The sequence below is a fragment of the Aethina tumida genome, chromosome 1 (genome assembly GCF_024364675.1).
Source record: "Aethina tumida isolate Nest 87 chromosome 1, icAetTumi1.1, whole genome shotgun sequence".
NCBI classification, from domain to species: Eukaryota; Metazoa; Arthropoda; class Insecta; order Coleoptera; family Nitidulidae; genus Aethina; species Aethina tumida.
This window is the reverse complement of record NC_065435.1, coordinates 7945331-7959955: the sequence shown is the minus strand read 5'-3', so window position 1 is coordinate 7959955 and position 14625 is coordinate 7945331.

Below are 14625 nucleotides of genomic sequence, written 5' to 3'. Positions count from 1 at the left end.
TACGTTAGGTAGTAATTAGTGTTTGTCGCTATACTATACAGTGGGGGTCATTATTAAAGCAACTTTTTAAAATGTTAAATAATTTAGCCATAGTTCTTTTATTTAATGTGATCTGTAAAATAATATTTTTATTCCATAAAATGTTACATATATTTTTCTTGATTTTGCTAGACCTTAAATTTTACAATTTTTTAAATAATAAAATTTAATTAACCAGTTATATAGTAGACACAGTCATAACAGAAAAAACAATTGAACATTATAGGTACTAGGGTCATTTTTTAATAAATTTTAATAAGTTACTACTATGTACATATATGTAATTTAAATAAATTATTTGAATAAATTTTTATATTTTATTTTTATATTTTTTTATTAAACTGTATATATATTTTATTGATACTCAAAATAATCTTCAAAATTTTAAATGAGAAGTTCTACCTCATCCACCACATAGTCCAGACATTTCTCCATGTGACTATTATTTATTTTTGTCATTTGACATTTTTTTACATAATAAAGAGTTTAATTCTAAAGAGAAGAACTGAAAACTGAGATCTTTTCTTCAGTTCCAAGAAATCACTATTTTTTCTAGTGACCAGTTGGTTGTAGAAATGTAGCCAAATATTATTGATTATAGTGGTTTATAGTTCGACAATAAAATTTATTTTACATAAATACAAAACAAAAATTACTTTTTTGGTATTTTTTGGACGCCCTGTAAAGTGCTTTAATAAATTAAAACTATTTAAGTTGTCACTGTTAAATTTCCTTTGACACAAAAGAATGTGGAATTAATAATACACCCAATCGACAACTTTCATTTTTCTAACATGTCTCATTTAAATTTTTCATTCTAAATGATAAAAAACCTAAATAAAGACTGAATTTATTAGTACAGCTCATATTTTTAATATATTTTAATAAGTTACTATAATTATGGCCACTATTGTGTACATACATGTTCAGGGTGTTTCAAAATAATTGATTTTGGCTTGTACCAGTATTTCCTAACAAGATAGAGAAAAACTTTTAAAAAATATTATTTAAATGTATTATTTGAATAAATTTGTATATTCTATTTTAATATATTTTTATTAAGCTGTATATTTTATTGATAATCAAAATAATCTTCAAAATTTTAAATGAGAATTTCTATTCCATCCACCACATAGTCCAGACATTTCTCCATGTGACTATTATTTATTTTTGTCATTTGACATTTTGTTACATAATAAAGAGTTTAATTCTAAAGAGAAGAACTGAAAACTGAGATCTTTTCTTCAGTTCCAAGAAATCACTATTTTTTCTAGTGACCAGTTGGTTGTAGAAATGTAGCCAAATATTATTGATTATAGTGGTTTATAGTTCGACAATAAAATTTATTTTACATAAATACAAAACAAAAATTACTTTTTTGGTATTTTTTGGACGCCCTGTAAAGTGCTTTAATAAATTAAAACTATCTAAGTTGTCACTGTTAAATTTCCTTTGACACAAAAGAATGTGGAATTAATAATACACCCAATCGACAACTTTCATTTTTCTAACATGTCTCATTTAAATTTTTCATTCTAAATGATAAAAAACCTAAATAAAGACTGAATTTATTAGTACAGCTCATATTTTTAATATATTTTAATAAGTTACTATAATTATGGCCACTATTGTGTACATACATGTTCAGGGTGTTTCAAAATAATTGATTTTGGCTTGTACCAGTATTTCCTAACAAGATAGAGAAAAACTTTTAAAAAATATTATTTAAATGTATTATTTGAATAAATTTGTATATTCTATTTTAATATATTTTTATTAAGCTGTATATTTTATTGATAATCAAAATAATCTTCAAAATTTTAAATGAGAATTTCTATTCCATCCACCACATAGTCCAGACATTTCTCCATGTGACTATTATTTATTTTTGTCATTTGACATTTTGTTACATAATAAAGAGTTTAATTCTAAAGAGAAGAACTGAAAACTGAGATCTTTTCTTCAGTTCCAAGAAATCACTATTTTTTCTAGTGACCAGTTGGTTGTAGAAATGTAGCCAAATATTATTGATTATAGTGGTTTATAGTTCGACAATAAAATTTATTTTACATAAATACAAAACAAAAATTACTTTTTTGGTATTTTTTGGACGCCCTGTAAAGTGCTTTAATAAATTAAAACTATCTAAGTTGTCACTGTTAAATTTCCTTTGACACAAAAGAATGTGGAATTAATAATACACCCAATCGACAACTTTCATTTTTCTAACATGTCTCATTTAAATTTTTCATTCTAAATGATAAAAAACCTAAAATTGGACTGAATTTATTAGTACAGCTCATATTTTTAATATATTTTAATAAGTTACTATAAATATGGCCACTATTGTGTACATACATGTTCAGCGTGTTTCAAATTAATTGATTTTGGCTTGTACCAGTATTTCCTAACAAGATAGAGAAAAAATTTTAAAAAATATTATTTAAATGAATTATTTGAATAAATTTTTATATTTTATTTTAATATTTTTTTATTAAACTGTATATTTTATTAATAATCAAAATAATCTCAAAATTTTAAATGAGAAGTTCTACCTCATCCACCACATAGTCCAGACATTTCTCCATGTGACTATTATTTATTTTTGTCATTTGACATTTTTGTACGTAAAGAAGAGTTTAATTCCAAAGAGAAGATGAAAACTGAGATCTTTTCTTCAGTTTCAAGAATTCACAATTTTTTCTAATGACATAAAGTTGCTTGTAGAATGTTGGCAAACAATTGTTTACAGTTTGTCAATGAAAGTTATTTTACAAAACTACAAAGCATAAATTACTTTTTCTTTTTGATATTTTTGGGACACCCTTTAAAAAACTTTATTAAATTAAAACTAAGCCGTCACTGTTGAATTTCCTTTGACAGCAAAGAATGAGGAATAAATAATACACCCAATCAACAACTTTCATTTTTGTAACACGTCTCATTTAAATTTTTCATTCTAAATAATAAAAAAACCTAAAATCAGACCGAATTTCCTGGCGCACACAATTATACTAACAACGGATCCGAATCGGCTCGAGCTTTTACTTAATTATCGCAAAAATTAGAGAAAGAAATTAGCACCTTCATGCACTAATGCCTTACTCCAAATTGCGATGCAATTATAAGAATAAAAAGAAACAAATTGCTATGTGTCACACGATTTACGCAAAATATGTAAATGACGGCATTTTATTTTCTTTCACGTTCTGTGTTTATGGTGTGAAAATGCACAAACTTTCTTCTAAGCAAATTTTATTGTCACTAAATTGCCTGCAGGTGAATTTTGAGTTGCGTTTAACGTTAAATAAACAATAATTTTCGTGACCCCACTTACGATTCGCGATTAATAACGTGAAAATTCTCCTCCCACATATTACCATTTAAATAATATTCGTGTTCGTTACGAAAACTTTCTTTTTAAACATTTAAATATCGTAACTGTTTATAGAACAAATTTGCAATTGTTTAAAGAAATTTATTCACTCATTGTTTACGGAATTAAAATTCATTTATTGCAGGAAGTTTCTCTGGTATCGCAATATTATACGCTATTAATTGAATAATGTTTATATATTGATTTTATTGGCCTCAATTATTAAAAGATCAATTTTAATAGTTTTAGAATATTAAATATGTTTCCCCAAACATAAAATTATACAGTATTGTCATCAGTAGGTGTTTTTTATTGATTTAAAGACCTCGATAGTATCTTCAATAAATGTAATGAAATAAAAAAGTCATATATTAACATTTATTAACTTATCTGATGTGGTCGATAAATATGTTTTATGAAATTAGACTATTTTGATATCATTTTTGACATGTAAAGCTCCCTAATGATTTAGATCGATTAACAAAATAAAAATTCTCCTAAAAACTGACAATTTTCTCAATAAATTTTGATGAATTTTTAGGTTTATATTTTATCAAATTGGACTGACTTCAATAACCACAAAACTAATATTCGAATATTTAAAAATATGTGAAGCCCTCAATAATTTTAAAGGAGTAAAAAAATTCTAATTCTTCAAAAAAACAACAATTTTCTTTATAAATTTTGATATATTTAATTTAAATATGTCCCACGTTAAATTTTATAAACTTATTTTATCAAATTGGACAATCCTGTGACTCAATATTTTGACTTTTTTTAAACAAATAAAGACCTCAATATTCAAAAAACTAATATTTGAATATTTAGAGACATGTGAAGCCCCCTAATAATTTTAGTAGAGTAAAAAATTCAAATTCTTCAAAAGAAATGACATTTTTCTTTATAAATTTTGATGTGTTTAACTTAAAAATCTCCTACGTTAAATTTTATGAACTTTTAGGTAGATAAATATATTTTAACAAATTAGACAGCTTTGTGACTCCATATTTTGATTTTTTTTTAAACAGATAAAGACCTCAATAACCACAAAACTATTATTCGAATATTTAAAAACATGTGAAACCCAGTAATAGTTTTAATGGAGTAAAAAAATTCTAATTCTTCAAAAAACCAACAATTTTCTTTATAAATTTTGATATATTTAAGTTAAATATGTCTTAAGTTAAATTTTATAAACTTTTAGGTCGATGAATATATTTTATCAAATTAGACAGCCTCGTGACTCCATACTTTGATTTTTTTAACAGATAAAGACCTCAATAACCACAAAACTAATATTCAAATATTTAAAAACATGTAAAAAAATTTAAAATTCCTCAAAAAATTGACAATTTTCTTCATAAATTTTGACGTATTAAAAACATGTGGAGCCCCCCAATAATTTTAAAGCTGTAAAAAATTCATATTCTTCAAAAAATTAATAATTTTTGTAAATTTTTAACGTAATATATAAAATTTTTTTCAAAGTTATTTTTAATATAACCAGAATTATTTATTTAAATAAGATTTATTATATTTAATTGTCCATTTTTGAAGATAATTTTCATCAAGTCTCTCACGTTACCTAAAAAAAAACAAAAAAAAATAAAACAATGTCAGGACACCCAAAAAATAATAACCGCGAATAAATATGTTTACACGACCTTAAAAAGGAAGTAGAAATATTTCGGATGGGCGTATTCTTCGTTTTATTGAAGAAAGCTAATGCCCTTGAGTGAAATACCTTGTCTGAGATGGAGAAAGTAATGTATGCTGTTCTTAGTTGCCTCAGCCGATCTGTGTCATACAAGAGACGCACGGAATTATTTGGTGGTGTTTAGTCATGAATAGAATTTTTACTTTTTATCGATTCCGTTCAATTCGTTTGTGCATATGTGGTTTGTATTTTGTATTGTTCGAATTTCTTTCTTGCGTCATGTCCATTCAAATCATGTGTGTGTACAGGATGTTGTTACAACATGACGTTCGATATTTTGTAACTAAATTTTTTTCATTGTACAAGTTAATTTTCAATTGAACACGTTGATTACGGTCACTAATTCATGAAAAGTAAACGCTGATGTTCGTTTTTATTTCATTCATATTAACATATAAGTTATTATTAATTATTAACTGTTTTTTAACACGTGCCCACACAAATATATAAATATTTACAGTTTTTAAATGTGGCACAAAACAAAAAATTACGCATTATGTGCCAAATTTAGTTCAGTTACGATCGCTTTAATGAGTTTTTGAAGAGGAATTCAGTATAATTGCATAATTATACGTCCCAAATTTTTAATTAAATGTTTTTAACTTTTACTGAAAATATTTTAATATTAGCTGTGAGTTTCTTAAAATTTTATTAATTATTCATTAAGCGACAAAAGATGAATATTCTAATTATCTTCAGTGTATACATTATAATAAAGCATTTAATAATCAGACTAAAAATAGAATTTCACACAAAATTCATTGTAATAATCTTTAAAAATTTAAGTTACTGAAATATTATTTTTTTTTTAAAAATATGTTGATATATTTTTTAAATATTTAACTTTAAAAATGATGAAAATAATTAATTTAAATAAAGAATTTAATAATTAGAATTAATTGTAATTTTTAAATTATTAAAATACTATTTTTCAAGAAATTTGTATAATTTTATAAAAATATTTTTACCTTTAAAAAACAATTCATAATCAATTTAAAAATACAATTTAAAATAAAGTTAATTATAACAATTAAAAAAAACAATAATGAATTATTCTTAAATACAATTTTTCCAAAAATCATTGTTATATTTCTATATATTTTATAGTATATTATTAGATTATTATTAAAATTAAAAATTAGTATATTAATTTATTAATTATAAAGAAGAATGAAAAATAACATGAATTGTAACAATTTAAATGTTTAATGTTTTTTTTTTTTGACAATGACAGTTTAAAAATGGAATTCAAAAATAAACTAAAAATTAAAAAAAAAAAATTAAATTGTTACAATGCAATTTCTTCCAAAATATGTTAATATTTTACTTGAAAATAATCGTCAGTTTAAAATATTTTTAAATATTTCCCATGAAAATTAATCAGATTAAAAATAGAATTTAGAACAAAATTAACTCTTTGTTAAAATATTTATTAAAATATTTTAACAAAGATTTAATGAATTGAAAATTAATGACAAAATCTGTAGTATAATAAAATAAATTATTAATTTACTATTTATTTCAAAATATTACAAAATTAGTATTAAATTATTAAAATTTTTCCCAAATATATTAAGAATTTTTAAAAATATTTCCAATTATTAAATTAGCTTAAAAATAGAATTTAAAACATTTATTGTAAAAATCTGTTAAAATTATTAAAATAATATTTTTTCAAATTCCAAAATATTCAGATATTTTTCTTTTAATATTATTCTTTTTTGAAAAAATTTAAATTATTATTATTCTCAAGTATATTCATGTTTTTTTAAAATCCCTTCCCCCTTAAATGTTGATGAAATAATTATTTTAAAAATAGAATTTAAAACAAAATTAACTTTTTATTAAAATATGTATTAAAATTTGAAAATTAATGGACTAATATATAATAAAATAAATTATTAAATTACTGTTTATTTGAAAATATTTAGATCATTTCCTTTTAATATTTTTCTTCTTTGAAAAAAATTAAAATACAATTTTTTCCAAAATATATTGATAATATTTTAAAATATTATAGATTCCTTTGAAAATTAGTAGAATAAATAATTAATTATAAAAAATTTAAATTAAAACTAATTGTAACAAAATTTAAAAAAATAATTAATCAAATAGCTATTTTTTACAAAATATTTAGGTAATTTTATTTTTTTGAAAGAATTAAAATTATTGAAATTCGATTTTTTCCCAAATATATTAAGAATTTTTTAAAATATTTCCTTCCAACCATTAAATCCTTTCCTCTTAAATAATGATGAAATAAATTATTTTGAAAATAGAATTTAAAACAAAATTAATTGTAAAAATCTTAAAACAAAATTTTTTTCATTTTTTTTTTAATTACAAAAAATTATTATATTTCCAAATATTTTAATATTTCTTATCGGGGTTCTTAAAATTATTAAAATTCAATTTTCCCCAAATATATTCATAATTTTTTAAAATTTTGAAAATAAATTAAAAAAATAATAATCCTAAAAAATGTATTAAAATGTTAATTTTTCCAAATAATATTAATATATTATTTTAATTTCCTTAAAAATTTAATCAGTGCAAAAATAGAATTTGAAACAAAATTGACTTGACTAATAAATATTCATAATTTTTTTAAATAAATATTTTATTTCCTTTTGAAAATGACTAGAATTAACTATAAAATAATAACAATTCGTATCTGAAATATAATAAACGTTGTGTACAAATGATTTGAATAATTAAAAGTTTGCAAAAAAATTTCCATTGTTTTATTGTATTTTAATATGTATTTCCTGTGCAATTATTTATTCATTTACCATAAATACACATATTACAAATATTTGCTATATAAGCAAACAAATCGTTTTTCATGAAAAACATTTTATTACCGTTCAGTTTCACTTTCTACAAACCTAACGATCCTAGAATAATTCGAAATAGTCCTGCCCATTTATAACATGGACATAACGATCGAGTGTTTGACCCGAACAAAAGAAAGTAAAACAAATAAATGTCGCGAAACTCTCTTTCTATTATTATTTGCATAAGGGTGTTTTACTTGAAATTACAACGTTACCTAACTTTATATCATAATTGAAAATGATGTTTTATGTTCTGCCGACTTGTAAAATGCAAAATTACATGTTTTATTCGCAATGTACACTTAAGTAACACGTAAATAATTAAGCGTCATTTCAATTTTGTTTCCGGTTGAAATGTTGGCGTTGGTTTTGTTTTACAAGCGGGCATAACATCGATTGTACAAACTATAAATCCGTTTTGTTTCACCAACTCGAGTTGGGGAGTTTAAAACGTGAAAATTCATGTTCGTGTTATTTACGTTCATCCAACCGCCCCAACTTGCGATGTGTACAGATATAATGGTCTTGAATATTGCAAGTTCAAGTTCACGCTTTTATCAATTTGTGCTATTCACTTCTGAGGTACTTGGAAAAGTTATTTTTAGAGAAATCAATGCACAAAGGATACCGCCTACAAGGCATTTTAATAAAACTAAGATGAGAGTAAATAAAAATTTATGCAGTTCAGTGTTTCGTGTCTTTTTAAATATGAGACGCTCAACTTTTACAAAGACAGTTTCGTTCTTTAATAAACGTTGCTTCGTACAAATTGGTGTGTTCAAAAATAATTTGAGTAACAAGCTTCGAGTGTTGACAAACGATCAGCAAAGTAAAAATATGAAAAACAACAAGTTTTATAAATTACCCATTCGGGAAATTTATTTATATTTATGAGAAATGTAATAAGTAAATATATAATATAACCAAAAACTGATTGATGACATGTATGAAAAACTTACTTTGCGTTGTCAGTTGCCCTGTTAACTACTCCCGTTCTGGACCTACCTGAAACCATAAAAAAAAATTAATTAATTGTCTAATTAATAAATAAAATTATTATTACCTTTATTGCCCTTTCCCTGTTGCCTTATCGTCCCTCCAACCGTTAGTTATCATAAACTAGATGGGACCAAGTCTTTGACGAACATTTTTGAACATTAATCTTGTTTTTCAACGATACTCTCATCTGAAAAATAAATAAAAAGTCCTCCCTAAATATTCTAACTAAGTACAGAACATTTTGAGAATATGATTTTATGAGCAACTAAGCTAAACTCAATAAATGAGATTTTATTAAAATTAAGCATTCAACATGAACACTCAACTTTATCCAAGTACCAAATACTTTTAAGAACTTTAAACTCTACTTATTTAAGTAATGTATTCAAATTTTATGATGATTTATTCTTTACTTTTAGAATTTTAACAATTATCTGTTTTTATATTATTTTTATATTACATTCATTAATAAATATAAAAATTTAATAGTTTTTTAAATATATTCTATTGCATTATCTTTCTTTTAATATATTTTGTTCATTTACATATAACAATGTATAAGAGTAATAGAAATATTCAGTTTCAAAAATTATAGACTTTTAAGACATTAAATATAAAAGTTTTGACATATGTTTTTACTTAAAAATTTTATACATACATTGATATGATTCATTGATACTAATTAACACAATTTTTATAATAATAATCTAAATTTGTATTATTTTATATATTTTTTATTATTGTTTGTATCTAAAACAAAAATTGTACATATCAAATTAAATCAAGAAATTATTAATTTAGTTTTTATGAATTATTTTTTATTTGTATTTTATTTTAATATTTATTTATTTTCAATAAAATTTGTTTTAAAATTAATATATTATTAATTAATCTATACATATAAATAAAATTGGTGTGTCTGTTTGTAATATTGAAATAACCGTTTCTTACTACATGCATATGAATATAAATACGGTACATACACCAAAATAACATTTTTTACAATTTTTGTCTCTCTGTCTGTCTGTCTGTTTGTTCCGGCTAATCTCTAAAATGGCTGGATCAATTTTGATGGGACTTTTATTGGCAGGTAGCTGATGTAATAAGGAGTTTCTTGGGCTACTTTTATTTTAGAAGAATAAAGTAATATTGAAATGTCCAAGTACTGTCCAGAACCACGTGCATGCCACCACTGGGTTATCACGTCGGACGCCTCCCGGACTAAGTCGCGGGTACAGCTGGTTAATCATAAAATTAATTTAAATTAAGAAGAAGTTCTTTTAATAAAATGATTATGTCTTTTAGTTATTACGTTTTTAGTAATTTTATGGGAATCTAGGAAGAATTATTTATTTTTACTTTTTTAATGATTTTTCAGGAAATTACTATAGTAAAAAAATAAAGATCCATAAAGTATTAAAGTGAAACTGTAATTTAATCAGTATGAATTTAATCGTATGGATTTTATCATATAGATTTTAATTGTATGGAAATTGATCGTATGGAAAAGATCGTATGAAATTTGATCCTATGGAAAATGATCGTACGGATTTTGATCGTATGGATTTTGATCGTATGGAAAATGATCGTACGGATTTTGATCGTATGTAAAATGATCATATGAATTTTGATCGTATGGATTTTGATCATATGGAAAATGATCATATGGATTTTGATCGTATGTAAAATGATCATATGGATTTTAATCGTATGGAAAATGATCGTATGGATTTGATCGTATGGAAAATGATCGTATGGATTTTGATCGTATGGAAAATGATCATATGGATTTTGATCGTATGGAAAATGATCATATGGATTTTGATCATATGGATTTTGATCGTATGGAAAATGATCATATGGATTTTGATCGTATGGAAAATGATCATATGGATTTTGATCATATGGATTTTGATCATATGGATTTTGATCGTATGGAAAATGATCGTATGGATTTTGATCGTATGGAAAATGATCGTATGGATTTTGATCATATGGATTTTGATCATATGGATTTTGATCGTATGGATTTTGATCGTATGAAAAATGATCGTATGGATTTTGATCGTATGGAAAATGATCGTATGGATTTTGATCGTATGGATTTTGATCGTATGGATTTTGATCATATGGAAAATGATCGTATGGAAATTGATCGTATGGAATTAGGTCACTATACGCTTTTAGTAATGAATTTCTGAAATTTTAGTAGTTTTTTACGTTTTTCGTAACATCGTTATATGTTTTCTTCGAAACTAAATTGTTCGAGAGAACCGAAATTTCTTCCAATTTTGCTTTCACAAGAAATTTATTTCACAATAATTTTCACATGAAATTTTTATAATTAATTTTTTGGTTATAGAAGTGTAATAAACAGCTTGTATTCTATATAATTATATAAAAAACAAAATTTAATTTTTACGAATTATTTTTTATTTGTATTTTATTTATTTTTTCAATAAAATTTAAGTTTTAAAATTAATATATTATTAATTAATATTTATATATATTTATTACTGTTTATACATAAAAAAATTATTCATATCAAAATAAATTAAGAAATTATTTTTTTACTTTTTTTTGTCAATAAAACATAAGTATTAAAATTAATATATTATTAATTAATATTTTATATAGTTTTTATTATTGTTTTGTATATAAAATAAAAATTATTTATATCAAAATAATTTAAGAAATTATTTTTTTACTTTTTGGTTTATAAATAATGTATAAAATTAAATTAATTATTTATATTATTTTATAATTATTTAAGATCATATTATAAAAATATTTTAAATTTAAATAATTGACAATAATATATAATTTATTATTAAATTCAATCGCTTAGATATATTTTAGCTAGTAATTTTTATTTAATAAATAAACTAACTATGAGCACACATTTCATAATAATAATTTAAATAAATATAAATTGTTTTTTTATATATTTTTTTATGAAACAAATTATTCATTTTTCATCAACTTAACAACAATATTAAAAAATTACAAATTCATTTTTACGAATTTTTTCTTATATCTCGTTATTTATTATGTATATAAAATATAGTTTAAAAGAGATAGAATTAAATTTATTAAATGAAAATAATTCAAAGTATATTATTAAATGTATAAAAATAATTCTTGTTTTTAAAATTTCAAAATTAATTTTAATAAAATAAAATAAAAAAGAAGAGCTATTATTTAATGTTCTTGAACATTAAAAGGTTAGAATTTTAAATAAATAATTATATTAACCATTTGTTTCTTTTTTAATATTTAATTGAGCAATTAATAAATACATTACTTTCGATTTCCAAAATTATTAATATATATTTATGGAAACAAACCAAAATAATTTAAAAAATAATAATAAAATTTAATTTTAATAAATTGAATAATTTTTTTATTACGTGAGTACAATAAAATTTAATATAATATGTAAATAATTAAAAAGTTAAATAAATAAACATATAAAAAATTAATTTGTTTTTAAACTACTAAAATCTTAAACTTTATTTTTCAGTAATATTTCCGTTTTATTTAAAACTCATAAAAAATTACTTTATTTTGTTTTGTAAGTAATAATTGATATATGTATGAAACTAAAATGATAAAAATTGATGGTTAGTTGATAATTTTAATTTAAATTCAGACATAAACTACTTATTGAAAGAATTTTAAAATATTTAATAACTGTTAATTTTTTATTGTATGCATATAAATGATTGGGATTAAAAAAATCAAAACTAGTCAATTAACGAAAATATTCAGTTAATTAATTAGTTCATTAACCACTAATAATGATAATTTTTTATTTTTTTCTAAACATATTTACTAACAGTTAATATTTTCTTAATAATCACATTATTTGTTTAATTTATCAGAAAATGTATTTATTTTTGTTAATACTATTTTTGTTGCAATCTAAAACAATTTATTTTGCACATTTTAACTACAATCAATCCAAAGTATTATATAAAAAATATGTAAAGTGAAATAAATATATAATTCGCTTAAATTACTGTGTTATTGAAAAGAAAACTGAAACTCAAGAAAAACATTTCCCGTAATTTCACAACGTGACAAATTATCAATAAAAATAAAAACAGACATATCCTCGTTGCCTCCACTTCGAACATCAAGACGCCCCGGGACAATTGATCAAACGGAAAATGAGAAAAACGTTGAAAATTCCAAATAAATTGAATCACGGAAACACGAGTCAACGAGATGAAAGACGAAGGAAGGCGGACGGACGGTACCTGGTGGACGTGTTATGTGACGAGAATCTCGCTCGTCACGAGATACCTGTATGTATGTATATAAGAGAAAGTAGGACCTTGAACACTTGCCGACTCCGAAACACGCCGGCATTCTTGGCACAGGTGGGTCATCTTCACTGTTTTTTAACACCCGGATTTAATTAAAACTTTTAAAAACGTCAAACGTTTATGTTTCCAATTAATGGTGGTTTCTAAGACGCACATCGCTTTGATGTTCTCGTCCAATAAGCGGACTTTTGCCTTGGCTTGTGTCTCACAATTGCGATTTGTGTCATTTAGTTGGAGAACAAGGCCTTTTGAAGCACGACGCCGGGATTAGAGAGTAATAATATTTTTGAAAATTAAATAATTACACGATGAAGATCGTTTAGAAAATGTCTATTTTATGGACGGCTTAATGAGCAACTGACTAATCAGTACAATCGTTTTATAGAAGGAATCCAGATTGTCTGATTGTGAAAAGTGCAATCTGTTAAGCGACCGGAGTCGGAGTTATTTCCCACGTATTACTTTTATAATTAAAATTCAATTAAATGTGCTTTTATTTGAATATAATCCACGTTATATTGAAATTTTGTGAGTTTTATTAATACACAAACGTTAAAAATTTGTGTTGATGCACATCACAGGCAACAGATGCTTTTTAATGTAAATTTTACACTCGTTTCTTTAGATTTAATTGCGTTTTTATACAAAAATTTTGTTAAACATTTTAATATTTACAGAAAATTATTTTAACCTACATCTGCAAAATTTTTCCTAAATTAATTATTCAAAACATATTACCGACTTGTTGAAAAGTTTGTACAAGAAATGTATCTAAAAGTCAAAATTCAAATTTGTATCTAAAAAGTTAAAGCTCTACATACAAGGTGTTTCTAAAATATGTGGTCAAAATTTGGGAACAGTTCAATAATGAAGAAAATCTAAATAAGTTTTTCTTATAATCTTAGCACAATTTAGAAGTAAAAAGGGGCTCTCAATTAATTTTGATTTTGATGAAAAAAATTAAAATTAAAACATTAAAACTGAAATATCTCAAGAATGGCTGTCATAATCAAAATTAATCAAGAGTACCTTTTTTCTTCCAAATTGTGCAAAGAATATGAAAAGATAATACATTCAGTGGCGTAGAAAATTGGACAATTCAATTAAATAAACTTTTTCCATAATGACAAAGTAGCGTAGATTCTAGGGGGTGCCACTTTTCTCACCCTATTTTCCTCACCACTAAATATTTTTTAGAACTATTAAGCTTTTCATATTCTTTGTATAATTTATAAGAAAAAATGTACTCTTGATTAATATTAATTATTTCAGCCGTTTTTAAGATATTTCAGTATTTGAAGAAAATTAATGTAAAAATTAAATATG